At 41.4% G+C, this 6,667-nt stretch overlaps 2 non-coding genes across 2 annotated transcripts; one reads left to right on the plus strand and one right to left on the minus strand.

Moving 5' to 3' along the window:
* The first annotated feature begins 232 nt into the window (after positions 1-232).
* Positions 233-305, plus strand: TRNAR-UCG (transfer RNA arginine (anticodon UCG)). The gene has a single exon. It is a non-coding gene; the product is annotated as a tRNA-Arg (tRNA).
* Positions 306-5,124: 4,819 nt separating this feature from the next.
* TRNAI-UAU (transfer RNA isoleucine (anticodon UAU)) lies at positions 5,125-5,218 on the minus strand. Its single transcript has 2 exons — positions 5,181-5,218; positions 5,125-5,160 (listed from the first exon to the last, which is right to left on the minus strand). It is a non-coding gene; the product is annotated as a tRNA-Ile (tRNA).
* Positions 5,219-6,667: the final 1,449 nt, after the last annotated feature.

The following is a 6,667-nucleotide window of genomic DNA, read 5'->3' on the forward strand; positions in this document are numbered from 1 at the left end:
TTGGTGTCAAACTAAGGGCAGGAGTTTGGAGAAAAGCGGAATTTCCATTTTGCCTTAGCCTCTTACCGTAATTTCTTGGAGAAGTTACTTGGCTTTTGTATCAGTGACACCATCTTTTAAATAAGATTAATGAGGAAGACGTCTCTTCGTAAGAATTATATCAATACTAAATAATACAGAAATAGTCCAGATTCTCACACTTGTAATATTTTTCACAGCTGGAAGCCCGCAGGACCACGTGGCCTAATGGATAAGGCGTCTGACTTCGGATCAGAAGATTGAGGGTTCGAATCCCTTCGTGGTTGTAAGTCCCTTTTTCCCGCTCCGGTTCGCTTTTCCCAGGCATCACTGTCCCAGCTCTCAGATTCCAAATTATAGCATCTGAGCACTCCAGAGATCTCCACTCTGGTATGATTGATTCAGTAAGTGGGGTCGGCGCCAGCCCCCTGCATCCAACCGCTCGTACTTTAGAAGTCCTTGGCCAGACAGGCACACAGGTGTGGGAACAGGGAAAAGCGCCAGCCCTGGTCTTTCTGACCCTCTTTTAGTGGGTTGGGTGAGCACAGTGAACGAGGTGGGTGCGACAGGGCACAAATGTCAAGGAATTTTGCTCGCTGGTCAGGCGGTGCCGGGACGTCTCTGTTATTTTAGCGTGAGACGACCCTCACTCTTCCATTGGTTTTCAGTTGGTTCTCGGCAATTTGACGCTGAAAACGCGTCTTTATGTTGAGAGATTTTTTTTTGAAGTCAGTTTAAATGTCGCCCCCTTGCGAAAGGAAAACTTGCCACATTTTAGAGGCGCTAGAGAAACGATGTTCTAAAACCCGCCCCTGATTCAGGTGGCTGCCTCCCGAGAGGCGCGCGGTCCTTCTCTGGCCTCTGCAGAGACCTCCTGTGGGTTCCTCCGCACGGTGTGGGATGAAGTAGTTGGACTTTCAGCAATATCTGAGGAACCAGGGTTGAAACAGAGACCTGAAACTATGAGAAGAGGCCAGTCACGCAAATTAGGAAGAAGAGGGAGCAGCCTCTACACAAGTGGAAAGAATGTGGCCAAATACATTTAAATATTTAGATGTAATGGGCAAATTAATAGAACAATATGACGTATCAAAGTAGATTCAAGAAGGAATCGCAATGTTAAATAGTCTTAAACTATGAAATATTTTGAATTAGTTGTCAAGTCTTCCTACTGAGAAAATTCCACATCCTTTCGTTTACCAGGGACTTCTTTAAAATATTCAAAGCAGAAATAAATCTAATCAGACACAACTCTTCCACAGTATAGGATTAAAAAAAGAGAGAAAGAAAAAAAAAAAAATCCACAACTACTCTTGCCAAATGCCGTAATGAGTTTTTCCCCATGAATGTACCTCTTAAACAGCTTTACTGAGGCACTATTTTCTTAAAATAAACTGCATATATTTAAACTTATAGTTTGACATATTTATAACTCATGAAACCATCACTACAATAAAGATAATGAACATAGACATCACCCCCAAACGTTTCCTCATGCCCTTTTGTAATCCCTGTTCATATGTTGCCGGACTTTGTTTGCTAGTATTTTGTTGAGTACTTTTGTGTCCATGTTTATAAGAGATATTGATCTATAGTTTTCTTATCTCATTATGTCTTTGACTGGTTTTAGCATCAGGGTAATATGGCCTTCTTTCCCAATTTTTAAAGAGTTTGTGAAGAATTAATATCGATTAAAAAATGTTTGGAAAACACTCCCATTTACCACTGCAACAAAAAGAATAAAATATCTAGGAATAAACCTACCTAAGGAGACAAAAGACCTGTATGCAGAAAATTATAAGACACTGATGAAAGAAATTAAAGGTGATACAAATAGATGGAGAGATATACCATGTTCTTGGATTGGAAGAATCAACATTGTGAAAATGACTCTACTACCCAAAGCAATCTATAGATTCAATGCAATCCCTATCAAACTACCACTGGCATTTTTCACAGAACTAGAACAAAAAATTTCACAATTTGTATGGAAACACAAAAGACCCCAAATAGCCAAAGCAATCTTGAGAACAAAAAATGGAGCTGGAGGAATCAGGCTCCCTGACTTCAGACTATACTACAACGCTACAGTAATCAAGACAGTTTGGTACTGGCACAAAAACAGAAACATAGATCAATGGAACAGGATAGAAAGCCCAGAGATGAACCCACGCACATATGGTCACCTTATCTTTGATAAAGTAGGCAAGCATATACAGTGGAGAAAAGACAGCCTCTTCAATAAGTGGTGCTGGGAAAACTGGACAGGTACATGTAAAAGTATGAAGTTAGAACACTCCCTAACACCACACACAGAAATAAACTCAAAATGGATTAAAGACCTAAATGTAAGGCCAGACACTATCAAACTCTTAGAGGAAAACATAGGCAGAACACTCTATGACATAAATCACAACAAAATCCTTTCTGACCCAGCTCCTAGAGAAATGGAAATAAAAACAAAAATAAACAAATGGGACCTAATGAAACTTCAAAGCTTTTGCACAGCAAAGGAAACCATAAACAAGACCAAAAGACAACCCTCAGAATGGGAGAAAATATTTGCAAATGAAGCAACTGACAAAGGATTAATCTCCAAGATTTACAAGCAGCTCATGCAGCTCAATAACAAAAAAAACAAACAACCCAATCCAAAACTGCGCAGAAGACCTAAATAGACATTTCTCCAAAGAAGATATACAGATTGCCAACAAACACATGAAAGACTGCTCAACATCATTAATCATTAGAGAAATGCAAATCAAAACTACAATGAGATATCATCTCACACCGGTCAGAATGGCCATAGTCAAAAAATCTAGAAACAATAAATGCTGGAGAGGGTGTGGAGAAAAGGGAACACTCTTGCACTGTTGGTGGGAATATAAATTGATACAGCCACTATAGAGAACAGTATGGAGGTTCCTTAAAAAACTAAAAATAGAACTACCATATGACCCAGCAATCCCACTACTGGGCATATACCCTGAGAAAACCATAATTCAAAAAGAGTCATGTACCAAAATGTTCATTGCAGCTCTATTTACAATAGCCAGGACATGGAAGCAACCTAAGTGTCCATCATCGGATGAATGGATAAAGAAGATGTGGCACATATATACAATGGAATATTACTCAGCCATAAAAAGAAATGAAATGGAGTTATTTGTAGTGAGGTGGATGGAGCTAGAGTCTGTAATACAGAGTGAAGTAAGTCAGAAAGAGAAAAACAAATACAGTACGCTAACACATATATATGGAATCTAAGGAAAGAAAAAAAAAAGGTCATGAAGAACCTAGTGGCAAGACAGGAATAAAGACACAAACCTACTAGAGAATGGACTTGGGGATATGGGGAAGGGGAAGGGTAAGATGTGACAAAGAGAGCGAGTGGCATGGACATATATACACTACCAAACGTAAAATAGATAGCTAGTGGGAAGCAACCGCATAGCACAGGGAGATCAGCTCTGTACTTTGTGACCACCTAGAGGTGTGGGATAGGGAGGGCGGGAGGGAGGGAGATGCAAGAGGGAAGAGATATGGGAACATATGTATATGTATTACTGATTTACTTTGTTATAAAGCAGAAACTAACACACCATTGTAAAGCAATTATACTCCAATAAAGATGTTAAAAAAAATGTTTGGGAGAATTCAGCAGTGAAGATGTCTGGGCTTTTCTTTGTGGGTAATTTTTACTAAATCAATCTGTTTGCTTGTTATAGACTCTTATTCCATGCTAAATGCCATTATCAGTCAACTACATCTTTGTAACAAACCTCACCTAAATTTAGTGGCTTAAAACAATAATTATTTATTTTGTTTGCAATTTTGAAGTTCAACAAATTGGGCTGTGCTTAACCAGGCAATTCTTTTGCTGGTTTTGCTTGTGGTCACTCATTGATTGCAGTCACCTGGCAGCTTGACTGGGACCAGATGGTCCAAAATGTTCCCACTCACAGTCTGGTGAGTGTGGCTGGGATGGCTGGTATGGCAGGGACTCACTCTTCACATGATTTTCCATCCTCTAGGAAGTTAGGTGGGATTTCTTCACATGGTGTCTCAGGGTCCCAAGACAACAAGAGAAGAAGTTGTAAGACTCTTGAGGCCATCTTGGAACTCTCACAATCTCACTTCCACAACACCATTACCACAGCATTCTATTGGCCAGAGCACAAGTTCAGCTCACATACAAGAGGGAGGGAAATAGACTCCGCCTCTTAATGGTAGCTGCTGCACAACCACATTGCAAAGGGACATGTATAATGGGAGGAATTTGTGGCCATTAATCAATCAATAATTTATTATCTCATTTAACACTAAAAACAACACTCTGAATAGCCCCTATTGATATGTCTATTGTATATCTTGGTAAGTAAGTTATCCATGATCACTTCTTTACCAGCGGTAATCTAAATTGGTCTGTGAGTCTTGTTTCGAACCTACATGTACCTGGTGGGCAGCTCAGGGTGGGGCCGGGGAGAACGTAAGCACTCCAAAACGTAGCAGCAGCTGAAAAGGAACTGATAGTGCTGAGCACTTGAGCACGGGCAATTATAAATCTTTTGTAAAGCCGGAGAGCTCCATGTCCGTGTCTCAGGATGACTCTGATAATGTTTAAGATCCAGGTGAGATTAAGTGACCCACACATAGGCTCCTGACTCAACTCATTTTCTGAGACTGAATACCTGTGTCGCCAATATATCTACAGGCAGCATGGACTTATAAAGAGTAATAAGCATCCCAGAGGAAGCCAGAGGAGTGGAGAAACGGAGGAAAGCAAGTTCAAGGACAGGAAATTTTCCACTTAAAGTCTTGTAAGAAAAACCAAGATCGTCCGCATTTCACATAGTTGACAAATCAGACGTAGTTGAATACTGTGAACAGTCGTCTTGGCAAGTGTCAAATGATAAATTGCCAAAGTGTTGGAAGAAGGCAGGCACCACACTCAGCAGGATGGTACTTGTTATGCGTGACTTTAAGAGAGAATTTTAAGACAAATCACAAGCAAGATGTAGGACAGAAATCACAACAGTTGGTCTCTTCGGGGGGTGACCTCAAATTTGGCCTGTCTCGTTGTATGGGCTAGAGGGTAGTAAAAGTTGCTCCAGGTGAGGCTCGAACTCACAACCTCGGCATCGCTCACAAGTGTACTGTCTTATAAGTACCGCGCGCTAACCGATTGCGCCACTGGAGCTACATTAGGGAGGTATAAGTGAATATACTTTCACAGATGAAGACGGTATTTTTGTTAAAGGTATTAAATGTTATGAACAAAATGGCACCTTCTGATATGGGGCTTCCACAAATGGGATTAAAAGCAGCAATCAAGGCATCCCTGGTATTTGCCAATCTGCAGCCGTTTCCCCCACAGTACAGAGATGCTGCCGGGGCTGAGCGTCGCAGTTATCTCTATCTTGATCTTCCGCTCAGATTCCCACGGCTTCTCTAAATTCAGACTGTTATTTGAAAGCATTTGAATGAAAAAAAAAAATTACATTGGTTCCACAAAGGCAGGAAGCTTTCCACTTAGGAGTGTGTATTCCATCTGTAAGAAACCAGTGCATTTTCATTGCTTCCGGATTCCCGCGGACTTTCCATCTCAGCGGTTCTACTTTCTTGAGTTTCCCGTCTCCACTCTGAGCTCCGCTCGACTGACCTTTCTTCTGCCTCAGATGCCACCTATCCCACCCCGACCCGATCACTCGCTGTTTTTTAACCTAAAAATGTTAAAATACGTTGTTATCCTGAAACATTCAGAGCTAATATTTCCTTTCGAAAAACCACTGTTATAAATGTACAGATGTAATACATACTAAGGAAATGCAGAAAAACAAAAAGATAACTTGAACATTTTCTGAAGTCTCATACTCAGAGAAATCTATTGTTTATATTTGTTGTAGTTCATTTCAAGCTTTTAGTGGACGCACTGTGAACCAGACCTGAGCCACAACTCCATTTGTTACCTGGTCCCTATTACCTCCATTTTAACAGGGGGGCCATGATGACACTTTGGGTCTTTCCGCATCAATATCAACTTGGACCTTGTTTCCAACAGTCCTTGAAATGTGAGGGTATTTCTCTTTCTTGAGTTTATGGTTATTGAGTAAATGGTCATAAGTCCCCTTAGGAAAGGAATGGGGGAATTATATTCTACATATTTGCAGTGGCACTGCAGGGTCCTCAGGACTTGGCTTCTCCTTTAGTCAAAAATTTCACGTCTGGGCTTCCCTGGTGGCGCAGTGGTTAAGAATCTGCCTGCCAATTCAGGGGACACGGGTTCGAGCCCTGGTCTGGGAAGATCCCACATGCCGCGGAGCAACGAAGCCCGTGAGCCACAACTACTGAGCGTGCGCGTCTGGAGCCTGTGCTCTGCAACGGGAGAGGCCGCGACAGTGAGAGGCCCGCGCACCGCAATGAAGAGTGGCCCCCGCTCGCCACAGCTGGAGAAAGCCCTCGCACAGAAACGAAGACCCAACACAGCCAAAAATAAATTAAAAAAAAAAAAAATTTCAGGTCTGAAAACTGGTTTAAGATCAGAAACTGAGAAAGGTATTGTGATTTTATTTTTAACTGGGGCAGCTGCCCTCAGTCTCCTGATTATCTATCCTCAATTTCTTCTGATTGTGTAGACAGTGATATGCTT

This window comes from Eschrichtius robustus, chromosome 12, assembly GCF_028021215.1.
Source record: "Eschrichtius robustus isolate mEscRob2 chromosome 12, mEscRob2.pri, whole genome shotgun sequence".
Lineage (NCBI taxonomy): Eukaryota > Metazoa > Chordata > Mammalia > Artiodactyla > Eschrichtiidae > Eschrichtius > Eschrichtius robustus.